Source organism: Palaemon carinicauda, chromosome 39 (assembly GCF_036898095.1).
Source record: "Palaemon carinicauda isolate YSFRI2023 chromosome 39, ASM3689809v2, whole genome shotgun sequence".
In the NCBI taxonomy this organism is placed as follows: Eukaryota; Metazoa; Arthropoda; class Malacostraca; order Decapoda; family Palaemonidae; genus Palaemon; species Palaemon carinicauda.
This window is the reverse complement of record NC_090763.1, coordinates 2,777,210-2,791,671: the sequence shown is the minus strand read 5'-3', so window position 1 is coordinate 2,791,671 and position 14,462 is coordinate 2,777,210. Positions and strand designations below refer to the sequence as shown.

Genomic DNA, 14,462 nt, shown 5'->3' with positions numbered 1-14,462 from the left:
CGCACAGTTATGGCTGACGCAATAACATGCAATCGAAGCCCTCCAGACCAGCCTTGCCAATGTTGCCATCTAGAATACGGGGTTCCTCAGTTAGGGTTCCAGCATCCGCAGCCCATGAAAAATGGGAAATGGAGATGTCAACGGCCACGTTCCGATCAATGGTGTTTTGGCTCCAACTACACGTGTCAGTCAACGAGGCAGTGCAGCATGCTTGCGACTACTGCACGAACACTGCAGTCTGCCCTTGATGCCAAGTACAGAAGAAGATTGGATTGCCTTGCCTTTCTAACCAAGTAGGCACTGGATGCCATTTCCAACCTAGTTTTCCATGCAATGGTTAGTTTTCCAATGTGGACAGGAAAAGAATGAAAGTCAGTGATTTCTTTGCATTGCTCTCAAAAGCTTCAGATTGTGGATTTCAGTATCCTAATTGCAATTTAAACTTTCAGAAATTTGCAATTTAAACTCAATGTTATCAAGGAAGATCATAGGAGGTCTAGGGGGATTAAATGTTAATAATTTCAATTAAGTGTCTTTCAAGAGTGTCGATAACTTAGGGGCATGTGTTGTGCCTTCAAAGCAGCCAGGCAGGACTCCTGTGGAAGGCAGCAAGGATGGTAACAGGTAAAGTCACGCGAGTTTATTCTGGAAGTGGCAGCTGCGCCAACTATGAGAGCTACGTGCATGGGGAGAAGCCAACTGTCACAACCTCATAGCTGCTAAACTTGTGCAGAAATATTGGAGGAAGTCACACTTGAAAAATGCTTGGCCGGAGATGTCTCACGCTTCCTATAACTGCCAGAGGACTGGCCATGAAGAAATATTACAGAAGTAGGAAAATACCACCAGACTCCACAACGACCTCAAGTGACAGGAGCTATTGTTGCTGCAATTCAGAACCTAAACCTACTGTAATGGTTAGAATGGCAAAGGAAAAGAAGTCCAGGTTCATGAATAAAAGTGCTGTTGCCAATGTCTCACTGGCTTCAGAAATATTGCCAACCTTAAGATGGAGTGCCTGGGAACAGCGACCTTTCAGATTTCCTTCAGAAATTGTACCAGTGTGCAAGAAGTGCATTTTGTCAAATCTGCAAAGCTGTCTTACTTCTCTCAGCGTTCAAGGACCTTGGACTTCTCCTAAAGGACTTTCCATAATCTCCAGACCTATATCAGCGAGTGTCTAGCAGCATGACACTGCCCTACAGACCTTCATCTGTTCTGCCAACACCCATTGAAGAAAGCTTTCCTCTTGGAGCAGTGGCTACTTCAGCACTAACCACTTTCAATATGACATGGGAGCTATTACCAGTGATGGTGGGAGTGCCCCACCACATCCACCTGATGCCAAACTGTGCCATACTCGCACAGCAATTCCTAAGTATTGGAGGTAGAGGTGAAGGCCTAAATTGAAGATGACATATGGAAGGGCATTATCCAAAGGGTGGTCCCCAGAAGAGGGGAGTGGAGCGCACGAATGGTTGTGATGACAGTCTGGCCACCTACGATGCACAGTGGACTATTGTCTAAATGTCTCCCGTAGCAGATACAAACTACGCCCAAGCATCATTTGAAATGGTATCTGGCGGCATCCTCCAGCACTTACACAACAGTAGTCAACTGATATTGGGGATTTTACCAGGTGGCACTGAACGAGGAAAGTTACTGCCTAATGATATTAGTCATGCCCTGGGGCTGCTTCCATTACCATAGAACCCCCATGAGCCACTGTTCAGCATCAGATGCCTAGACAAGACTGCCGATGCCATTAAGGACATACCACTAAGTAAAAGTGTATAGATTATACACTCCTATGATGGTTGGGTTGAAGCCTTCTGGCGCACCAACATTCTGGCAATGCAAGGCAAAGGGCATCAAACATGAGCCAGAAAAAATTTAGATTATGCAGAAGGGAAGCAGTTTGTTGGATTTCATCTAGTCTGGGAAGCTAAGACCAACAAAAGAACAGACATTTGGAAGTTTCCCATGCCACCCACTTCCACCATCACAGATCAGTTCGTGGTTCAGTTTTATCAACCAACTGTCACTGCTCCTTGCTGCTGCACCTATCATGGAACTGTTTAAGAAGAAAGACTGGCATAACATTTTGGAACATGCAGGAGAAAATTAGTTTCCAGGACCTCATCTGCAAGCTGGTCGGGGACTGCCTCTTGTTCTACGAGGAGTCCCGTCCCACAGTTGCCCTTACAGATATGAGCAGAAGGCGTAGGATTCGTTTTCTCAATCAACTGTCACCGTTCCTTGCTGCCACACCCATCATGGAACCATTCATGAACCCAATGAAGAAATTCTGGCATAACATGTATTTTGGGACATGCAGGAGAAACTAACGAGTTCGCAGGACAGAATCTGCAAGCTGGGCGGGGACGGCCTCTTATTCAATAAGGAGTCTCGCCATACAGTTGCCCTCAGATTGGAGCAAAGGCGACATAGGATTAGTCATCCTCCAGCAATACTGAGGATGCAGTCACCGATATGGCATTCTACTCCAAAATCTTTTGTCAAATTGCCCTCAGGAAGTGGACACCTGTCCCCTGCCAAGTGTTGCCTAGACTGCTGCAAGGTTTCTCTTGCGATACTGCAATATTTGAACACCCATTTGCGATTTAGTCTCCTGCATAGCTAACGACTGAGGCAATTACAAGATAGTATTCCTATGGCAAAGCAACATATCTGGTTGACAGGCATTAGAAGCAGCCACTGCATGAGCATGAGATTCAAATGGCTACCAATAGAAGAATTCAGTGCTAGCCATGTCCCCAGGATAGTAAAGCCCCAAGGACTAGGGGCCCACAAGAGTGCAAAACCTGAAAACAAATGAATGGAACCGTACAAGGTTGGTGGTGGACTGCCCCACCGGGAGTACTGAATCAAGTTGGATGGCAACCAACTCATCTGGTAAACTTATCAAATCTTAACCAGGGCATTTTAGGTAAATATTTTACTGCAACAAAGATTTCACTATTAACCTTTAACAATTAAATATACTACCCAGACATTTCAAGTAAACTCTTGTATTGCAGCAAACTTTCAGCTGCTGCTGTTTAACATTTTACCTAGTCAAATCTATTACTAAGATGTTCAAGGTAAATTCTGTACTGCATCAGTCTTGCACCAGCTTAACCTGGTACCTAGTCAAATCATTATCAGGGCATTAAAGTAAATTGCTGTAATGCAACAAACTCCTGTTGATTAACCTGATTAACTTTTTACCTAGACAATTCTTTTACCAAAGCATTTTAACTGACTGCAACCAACATTTGTCAGTTTATTAACCTTCCACAAAATTTTAACTGGTCATTTTAAGTAAATTCCTGTACTTAGAAAACTTTCATCTGCTATTATCCTTTTACCTAATCAATTCCTGTACTTTTATCTTTCCTCCACGACTGATTAACCTTTTACCCAATCAAATCTTAACCAATGGCCATTTTAAGTAGATTCTGAACTGCAACAAACTTTCCTCTTTATTAACCTTTTACTTTATCAAATCTATTAGGCCATTTTAAGTAAATACCTGAACAGAAGTAAACTTATGTCTACTGTTGATAATTGACAATGAACATCCATAAATTACCTTCATGGAGGCTGATTCTTGAATGAAGGTCGTGTCACAAAATAGCCTCATCACAGAGTCAGGATTCCAGAAAACCTCAAATCAATCAATCTCATCATGGAAGATCTAGTTTGGAGTTCTCTCCAAAACCACCTACAAACTTTGCACCGTCTGAACCTTTCCATATTCTGAAAAATAGATCAAAATACTTTATACGAAATTTTATATTAACCTAAATGATATTTCCAAGAAGCTTCATAAAGTTTTATTAATGTGGTACCTTAACCTTCTAATTTATTTTTGTTATTAGCTTACTGATCTTTTAGCTTAAGAAAATTGCAACAAAATTGGCAATTAAGGAAAAAAAAATATTGTATTCATAAATTACATCCTAACTATACAAGCTTAAAGTCTACAAAATCAATTTCCTTACAAGTTTATATTTAAAATTGGGAAAACATTCCTGCAGGGAGTTAATCGAAAAAACTCTGGACGATAATATTATAAAATAAAAATGCGTCAAGATTGAATGAGTCATTTACAAAATACCACTAAGTCTTTTTAAATATCACCATTTTGATGGATAAACTGAGTCCTCAACCATCTTTGGACCAATTGTAAAGGAGCGTTCTCAAAATTAATTTCTAGTTAAAGTCGAGAGTAAGCTTGGCTATCTATAGAATAAACAGATCTCAACTCAATATGTTGTGTACGCTTCAAGAAGCAAAGATTCGTTTCAAACTATGCACCAATTCAAATATATCTCTGCAAATCTTAAAATATTGAAATTTAAACCGAATCTAATTCGTATGTCAATATTCTCATTCAAGAGAAATTTTTTCCCTTCAATTGGTAATTCTGTTCTCCGCAACAGTAATAAATTGAATGATTTAAAATACAATTCATGAGTGATTAGCGGGTTGGGGTATTGGCTACTTCTGTCAAAAGCAAGCTCGTTTTTAGCAACGTGGTCAAAAGCACTTCACTAGATCTACAATCGAGGGTAAAGTTAAAACTGGAGGAAACCAAAAAAATTTGAAATCTTCCAACAAAATCCACATTTTACAATATATGCACTCAAAACGCAAGGCTGACATCAGGCCCCCCAAAACTTTATGCAGTGATCATGAGCTTCAAAATCCAAATGCTAGTAAGACACCCTCTTAAACTTAATTGAATTATCACTCAAAGTGGAATGATCACAGCCCAAAAAGAAATAAGGTTGCCTGACCACGGGCCCAAACCGTTATTCTATAGATTAAAGTTAGATACCTTTATTGATGGGCAACATCAAAGTCCTAACAGGTCTGAAAACATGGTTCAGGCACCCTCTGACTTATTAAAGTTCCGTTCATATTCATGCTAAAATGTGGATAACTATCAAAGCATGAACATTAACACCATACGATGTGCCTCATCCCATACGCCAATTGATGCAAAGGCCATCTGTTAAGGTTCCCCTAGACTTCTGTCTGGAGCTTTTAAAGCTATACTTCCCATTCATCATCATTTACTTCAAGCTTCATATTCAGCCGCCATGTAAACCCGGGTCTTCCAACTAGTGCCTTGGAGAGCCCAGTTAATGTTTGGTGAACCAATCTCAAATGGGGAGTACAAAGAGCATGCTCAAACCATCTCCTCCATCTGCTGCTCACCATGATCTCATCCACTTATGGCACCTAAGTAATATCTGTTTCATTTCTAACCTATTCTGCCATTTAACGCAAATCTACAAAATCATTTTTAAATGGTTTCACTATCATACCATGACTCATCTATGAGTAACAGATCTCGCTAAATTGACCGTAACAGATCTTGCTAAATTGACAGCATGAATTTTATACATAATTTGGAGACTATTTCCAAATTCTCAACCTAAACCTTGTCTGATTTGCCCTTTTCAGTCTAATTAAACTCAAAATCTAGTATTAGGGATCAGGGTTCCTAAATATTTAAATTACTCATACCTCGATGCTTTCTCCTTCCAATGATATTTCATCTCATTGCATTTTCAGTTTTCATTTGTCATCTTGTGACATTCCATGCACTCTGGTAAGCAAGCATTGAAAATCCTGTTGTGTTCTGCTAACAAGGACAGCGTCATCAGCATACTCTAGGTCACCTGGATTCCTATTACAAATAAAGTCTAATCCTCCTCCATCCCAACAGTTCTATGAATTACAAAATCTATGAGAATGCTAAGCATGACAACATTCCCTTGGAGTACTCCACTTCAATGGAAATTGGTTTGATAATACTCCACTAACATTAACTTTGCACTTGCTAAGCTCGTGAACAGAAGTCAAACTAAACTAGTTTGACAATATTACATTTGAAAAGAATCTTCTTACCTTTAATGAAAGATGCTAGTTGTTGCTGTCACCGAAGTCATCACTAAGCTTGAGGAAATAACCTTTCATGACATTCAGTGGAAAAGTGTTACACCTAAAAGGAAAAAATTAAAAGGTCATTTAATAGTCTATTCAACTTTTCCATAATTATATCTATTACCAGGCCATTGTAAGTAAATCCCTGTACTGCAATAAACATCTGTTAACCTTTTTAATAAAAATTAATTGACCGGGGTATTTTAAAGTAAATCCTATACTGCAACAAACTTTCATCTGATTAGTTTTATTTTAATCTATTCCAGGGTACTTTAGGTAAATCCCGTACTGCTACAAAGATTCTTATTAACTTTTTACCAAGTAGAATTTGATATGGTTTTAAATAATGTACTGCAATAAACATCTGAACCATCCTAATCATCAAATCAATGACCAGGGTATTTTGAATAAATCCAGTACTGCAACAAAGATTACCGTTATTAACCTTTTACCTACTAGAATTTGCCAGGGGTTCTAAAATTCTGTACTGCAACAAACATTCCTGTTATTAACCTTTTATCCACTAGAATTTACCATGATTTTAAGTATCTTCTGCACTGCAATAAAAATTGCCTGTTAACCTTTTCCTCATATCAATTACCAGGGTATTAAGAGAATCCTGTACTGCAAACAGCATTCCTGTTATTAACCTATTACCTTCTAGAATTTACCAGGATTTCAAATTCTGTACTACAATTAACATGGGTTAAAGTTTTTAACCTAATCAATTAAAGTATTTTGAATAAAAAGTTTTTAATCAAATCCATGACCAAAATATTTGGAATAAATCCTATACTGCAACTAACATTACTTTCAGTATCCCTTTAATTAGAATTTTTCACTGGTTTTAAATTCTATACAGCAATAAACCTTTTTAATCATCAAATCAGGATCAGGATATTTTAAGGAAATCCTATACTGCAACATTTTCATTTGCTGATTAGTTTTACATAAATCTATACCAATGAACTTACAGGTAAATCCTGTACTACTGCAAAACTTCATTTGCTTTATTAGTTTTACTAGAATCTATTACCAGGGTATTTTGAGTCAATCAAGTAGTGCAACAAAGATTAGTTAACCTTTTACCAATTAGATTAGCCAGGATTTTAAATTCTGTAATGCAACAAACATTACCTGTTTATTAACATTTTTCATTTAAATTACCAGGGAATTCTAAGCAAATCCTATACTGCAACAAATATTCCTGCAATTAACATTTTACATACTAGAATTTATCCGGTTTTAAACAAATTCTGTACTGCAATAAACAAACCATTTTTATCAAATCAATGACCAGGGTATTTTCAGTAAATCTATACTGAAACATTCCTGTTATTAACCTTTAAACTAATAAAATATACCAATCAAATTCTATACTCCAATAAACTTTTTAATCAAATCTATGCCCATGGTATCGAGTAAATCATATATTGCAAAAAACATTTCGGTTATTAACTTTACTTTATTTTTCCTGGGGTTTAAATTTCATGCTGCAATAAACATTTTTCATCAAATCACGAAGGTCAGGATATTTTAAGTAAATCCTTTACTGACAAGCTTTAACTTCTTGTTCATTAGTTTCTTAAATCTATACCAGGGTACTTCAAGTAAACCCTGTACTGCTATAAACTTTCACCTGCTCTATTAGTTTTACTTAAACCTATTACCTGGGTATATAAAGTAAATCCAGTACTGCAAAAAAGATTAGTTATTTACCTTTTGCCTACTAGAATTTACCAGGGTTTTAAAATGAATTCTGTACTGCAATAAGCATTGCCTGTATTAAAATTTTTCATCCAATTACTAGGGCATTTTAAGCAAATCCTATACGGCAACAAATATTCCAGTTATTAATCTTCTACCCACTTGAGTTTACAAGGCATAAAAAAAATGGAGTCACTACAAGGCTAGAAATAAGGAACCACCACAAGTCAAAAAAAAAAAAATGGGCCACTGAGCTGAAATATGAAAATGGAGCCACCACGAAGCTAAATATAAAAATTAGAGCCACCACGAAGCTAAATATAAAAATTAGAGCCACCCCGAGCCTCAATATAAAAATTAGAGCCACCCCGAGCCTCAATATAAAAATTAGAGCCACCCCGAGCCTCAATATAAAAATTAGAGCCACCCCGAGCCTCAATATAAAAATTAGAGCCACCCCGAGCCTCAATATAAAAATTAGAGCCACCCCGAGCCTCAATATAAAAATTAGAGCCACCCCGAGCCTCAATATAAAAAGTTAAGAGCCACCCCGAGCCTCAATATAAAAAGTTAAGAGCCACCCCGAGCCTCAATATAAAAAGTTAAGAGCCACCCCGAGCCTCAATATAAAAAGTTAAGAGCCACCCCGAGCCTCAATATAAAAAGTTAGAGCCACCCCGAGCCTCAATATAAAAAGTTAGAGCCACCCCGAGCCTCAATATAAAAAGTTAGAGCCACCACGAGCCTCAATATAAAAAGTTAGAGCCACCACGAGCCTCAATATAAAAAATTAAAGACGAGCCTCAATATAAAAAATTAGAGCCACCACGAGCCTCAATATAAAAAATTAGAGCCACCACGAGCCTCAATATAAAAAATTAGAGCCACCACGAGCCTCAATATAAAAAATTAGAGCCACCACGAGCCTCAATATAAAAAATTAGAGCCACCACGAGCCTCAATATAAAAAATTAGAGCCACCACGAGCCTCAATATAAAAAATTAGAGCCACCACGAGCCTCAATATAAAAAATTAGAGCCACCACGAGCCTCAATATAAAAAATTAGAGCCACCACGAGCCTCAATATAAAAAATTAGAGCCACCACGAGCCTCAATATAAAAAATTAAGAGCCACCACGAGCCTCAATATAAAAAATTAGAGCCACCACGAGCCTCAATATAAAAAATTAAGAGCCACCACGAGCCTCAATATAAAAAATTAGAGCCACCACGAGCCTCAATATAAAAAATTAGAGCCACCACGAGCCTCAATATAAAAAATTAGAGCCACCACGAGCCTCAATATGAAAAATTAGAGCCACCACGAGCCTCAATATGAAAAATTAGAGCCACCACGAGCCTCAATATGAAAAATTAGAGCCACCACGAGCCTCAATATGAAAAATTAGAGCCACCACGAGCCTCAATATGAAAAATTAGAGCCACCACGAGCCTCAATATGAAAACTTAGAGCCACCACGAGCCTCAATATGAAAAATTAGAGCCACCACGAGCCTCAATATGAAAAATTAGAGCCACCACAAGCCTCAATATAAAAATTAGAGCCACCACGAGCCTCAATATAAAAATTAGAGCCACCACGAGCCTCAATATAAAAATTAAGAGCCACCACGAGCCTCAATATAAAAATTAGAGCCACCACGAGCCTCAATATAAAAATTAGAGCCACCACGAGCCTCAATATAAAAATTAGAGCCACCACGAGGACAAATATAAAAATTAGAGCCACCACGAGAATAAATGATAAAAATTAGAGCCACCACGAGAATAAATGATAAAAATTAGAGCTACCAAAGTGAAAATTTAGAGCCACCACGAGAATAAGTGAAAAATTAGAGCCACCACGAGGCTAAAAATAAAAATTAAGAGCCACCACGAGGCTAAAAATAAAAATTAAGAGCCACCACAGGTTAAAATATAAAGGAACCACCACGAGGCTTGAATTAAATGGAACCACCACGAGGCTTGAATTAAATGGAACCACCACGAGGCTTGAATTAAATGGAACCACCACGAGGCTTGAATTAAATGGAACCACCACGAGGCTTGAATTAAATGGAACCACCACGAGGCTTGAATTAAATGGAACCACCACGAGGCTAAAAACTGGAACCATCAGTTAAAATAAAATTGAACCACTAGGCTACATAAAATGGATGCGTCACGAGGTTAAAATATAATGGCAACACCACGAGGTTAAATATAATGGCACCACCACGAGGTTAATTATAATGGCACCACCACGAGGTTAATTATAATGGCACCACCACGAGGTTAATTATAATGGCACCACCACGAGGTTAATTATAATGGCACCACCACGAGGCTAAAATGATACGGAACCACCACGAGGCTAAATATAATGGCACCACCACGAGGTTAATTATAATGGCACCACCACGAGGTTAATTATAATGACACCACCACGAGGTTAATTATAATGGCACCACCACGAGGTTAATTATAATGGCACCACCACGAGGCTAAAATGATACGGAACCACCACGAGGCTAAAATGATACGGAACCACCACGAGGCTAAAATGATACGGAACCACCACGAGGCTAAAATGATACGGAACCACCACGAGGCTAAAATGATACGGAACCACCACGAGGCTAAAATGATACGGAACCACCACGAGGCTAAAATGATACGGAATCACCACGAGGTTAAAATAATGGAACCTCCACAAGGCTTAAATAAAATGGAACCTCCACAAGGCTTAAATAAAATGGAACCTCCACAAGGCTTAAATAAAATGAAACCTCCACAAGGCTTAAATAAAATGAAACCTCCACAAGGCTTAAATAAAATGAAACCTCCACGAGGCCTCAATCAAAAGGAAGCACCACGAGGCCTCAATCAAAAGGAAGCACCACGAGGCCTCAATCAAAAGGAAGCACCACGAGGCTAAAATAAAATGAAAGCACCACGAGGCTAAAATAAAATGAAAGCACCACGAGGCTAAAATAAAATGAAAGCACCACGAGGCTAAAATAAAATGAAAGCACCACGAGGCTAAAATAAAATGAAAGCACCACGAGGCTAAAATAAAATGAAAGCACCACGAGGCTAAAATAAAATGAAAGCACCACGAGGCTAAAATAAAATGAAAGCACCACGAGGCTAAAATAAAATGAAAGCACCACGAGGCTAAAATAAAATGAAAGCACCACGAGGCTAAAATAAAATGAAAGCACCACGAGGCTAAAATAAAATGAAAGCACCACGAGGCTAAAATAAAATGAAAGCACCACGAGGCTAAAATAAAATGAAAGCACCACGAGGCTAAAATAAAATGAAAGCACCACGAGGCTAAAATAAAGTGAAAGCACCACGAGGCTAAAATAAAGTGAAAGCACCACGAGGCTAAAATAAAGTGAAAGCACCACGAGGCTAAAATGAAATGGAACCACCACGAGGCTAAAATGAAATGGAACCACCACGAGGCTAAAATGAAATGGAACCACCACGAGGCTAAAATGAAATGGAACCACCACGAGGCTAAAATGAAATGGAACCACCACGAGGCTAAAATGAAATGGAACCACCACGAGGCTAAAATGAAATGGAACCACCACGAGGCTAAAATGAAATGGAACCACCACGAGGCTAAAATGGAATTGAACCACCACGAGGCTAAAATATAATGGAAGCATCAGGGTGCTGAAATAAAAGAGAACCACCACAAGGTTAAAATAAAATGGAACCACCACTAGGCTTTAAAATAAAATGGAACTACCACGAGGCTTTTAACAAAATGAAACCACCATAAGGCTTAAAATAAAATGAAAGCACCACGAGGCTAAAATAAAATGAAAGCACCACGAGGCTAAAATAAAATGAAAGCACCACGAGGCTAAAATAAAATGAAAGCACCACTAGCCTAAAATAAAATGAAAGCACCACTAGGCTAAAATAAAATTAAAGCACCACGAGGCTAAAATAAAATTAAAGCACCACGAGGCTAAAATAAAATGAAAGCACCACGAGGCTAAAATAAAATGAAAGCACCACGAGGCTAAAATAAAATGAAAGCACCACGAGGCTAAAATAAAATGAAAGCACCACGAGGCTAAAATAAAATGAAAGCACCACGAGGCTAAAATAAAATGAAAGCACCACGAGGCTAAAATAAAATGGAACCACCACGAGGCTAAAATAAAATGGAACCACCACGAGGCTAAAATAAAATGGAACCACCACGAGGCTTAGAAATAAAACTAAAGCACCACTAGGCTAAAATAAAATTGAACCACCACGTGGTTAATAGAACCACCACGAGGCTTAAATAAAATGGAATCACCACAAGGCTTAAATAAAATGGAATCACCACAAGGCTTAAATAAAATGGAACCACCACGAGGCAAATAAAATGAAACCACCACGAGGCTTAAATAAAATGGAACCACCACGAGGCAAATAAAATGAAACCACCACGAGGCAAATAAAATGAAACCACCATGAGGCTAGCTAAAATAAAATGGAACCACCACGAGGCTAAAATAAAATAGAACCACCACGAGGCTAAAATAAAATGGAACCACCACGAGGCTTTAAAATAACATGGAACCACCACGAGGCTTGAAGTAAAATGAAAGCACCACGAGGCTTGAAGTAAAATGAAAGCACCACGAGGCTTGAAGTAAAATGAAAGCACCACGAGGCTTGAAGTAAAATGAAAGCACCACGAGGCTTGAAGTAAAATGAAAGCACCACGAGGCTTGAAGTAAAATGAAAGCACCACGAGGCTTGAAGTAAAATGAAAGCACCACGAGGCTTGAAGTAAAATGAAAGCACCACGAGGCTCTAAGTAAAATGAAAGCACCACGAGGCTCTAAGTAAAATGAAAGCACCACGAGGCTCTAAGTAAAATGAAAGCACCACGAGGCTCTAAGTAAAATGAAAGCACCACGAGGCTTGGAGTAAATGGAACCACCACGAGGCTAAAATAAAACTAAACCACCACGAGGCTAAAATAAAATGAAACCACCACGAGGCTAAAATAAAATGAAACCACCACGAGGCTAAAATAAAATTAGAGCACCACGAGGCTAAAATAAAATTAGAGCACCACGAGGCTAAAATAAAATTAGAGCACCACGAGGCTAAAATAAAATTAGAGCACCACGAGGCTAAAATAAAATTAGAGCACCACGAGGCTAAAATGAAATGGAACCACCACGAGGCTTAAAATAAAATTAAAGCACCAGGCTAAAATAAAATGGAACCACCACTAGACTAAAATAAAATTAAACCACCACGAGGCTTTAAATAAAATTTAACTACTACGAGGCTAAAACAAAATGAAAGCACAACGAGGCTAAAATAAAATTAAAGCACCACTAGGCTAAAATAAAATGAAAGCACCACGAGGCTTTAAATAAAATGGAAGCATCACGAGGCTTAAAATAAATGGAAGCAACATGAGGCTTAAAATAAAATGGAAGCACCACGAGGCTTAAAATAAAATGGAAGCACCACGAGGCTTAAAATAAAATGGAAGCACCACGAGGCTTAAAATAAAATGGAAGCACCACGAGGCTTAAAATAAAATGGAAGCACCACGAGGCTTAAAATAAAATGGAAGCACCACGAGGCTTAAAATAAAATAGAAGCACCACGAGGCTTGAAGTAAAATGAAAGCACCACGAGGCTTGAAGTAAAATGAAAGCACCACGAGGCTTGAAGTAAAATGAAAGCACCACGAGGCTTGAAGTAAAATGAAAGCACCACGAGGCTTGAAGTAAAATGAAAGCACCACGAGGCTTGAAGTAAAATGAAAGCACCACGAGGCTCTAAGTAAAATGAAAGCACCACGAGGCTTTAAATAAAATGAAAGCACCACGAGGCTTTAAATAAAATGAAAGCACCACGAGGCTTTAAATAAAATGAAAGCACCACGAGGCTTTAAATAAAATGAAAGCACCACGAGGCTTTAAATAAAATGAAAGCACCACGAGGCTTTAAATAAAATGAAAGCACCACGAGGCTTTAAATAAAATGAAAGCACCACGAGGCTTTAAATAAAATGAAAGCACCACGAGGCTTTAAATAAAATGAAAGCACCACGAGGCTTTAAATAAAATGAAAGCACCACGAGGCTTTAAATAAAATGAAAGCACCACGAGGCTTTAAATAAAATGGAAGCACCACGAGGCTTAAAATAAAATGGAAGCACCACGAGGCTTAAAATAAAATGGAAGCACCACGAGGCTTAAAATAAAATGGAAGCACCACGAGGCTTAAAATAAAATGGAAGCACCACGAGGCTTAAAATAAAATGAAAGCACCACGAGGCTTAAAATAAAATGAAAGCACCACGAGGCTTAAAATAAAATGAAAGCACCACGAGAATAAAATAAAATTAAACCACCACGAGGCTTTAAAATTAAAGCACCACGAGGTTTTAAATAAAATGAAAGCACCACGAGGTTTAAATAAAATAAGCACCACGAGGCTTTGAATAAAAAAAGCACCACGAGGTTTTAAATAAAAAAAGCACCACGAGGCTTTAAATAAAATGAAAGCACCACGAGGCTTTAAATAAAATGAAAGCACCACGAGGCTTTAAATAAAATGAAAGCACCACGAGGCTTTAAATAAAATGAAAGCACCACGAGGCTTTAAATAAAATGAAAGCACCACGAGGCTTTAAATAAAATGAAAGCACCACGAGGCTTTAAATAAAATGAAAGCACCACGAGGCTTTAAATAAAATGAAAGCACCACGAGGCTAAAATGAAATGGAACCACCACGAGGCTAAA

At 38.4% G+C, this 14,462-nt stretch overlaps 1 long non-coding RNA gene across 3 annotated transcripts in view; it reads right to left on the bottom strand.

Moving 5' to 3' along the window:
* Window positions 1-14,462, bottom strand: part of LOC137630959 (uncharacterized) — a 32,576-nt gene that overhangs the window by 17,294 nt on the left and 820 nt on the right. For 2 of the 3 annotated variants that reach the window (XR_011041822.1, XR_011041821.1), the window contains exons 2-3: window positions 5,926-6,019; window positions 3,596-3,762 (exon numbers count right to left, since the gene is read on the bottom strand). This is a non-coding gene — a long non-coding RNA (uncharacterized lncRNA). Of the gene's footprint in view, window positions 1-3,595; window positions 3,763-5,925; window positions 6,020-7,680; window positions 7,820-14,462 lie in introns of those variants that run through there. The other variant, XR_011041823.1, reaches the window with a different exon arrangement.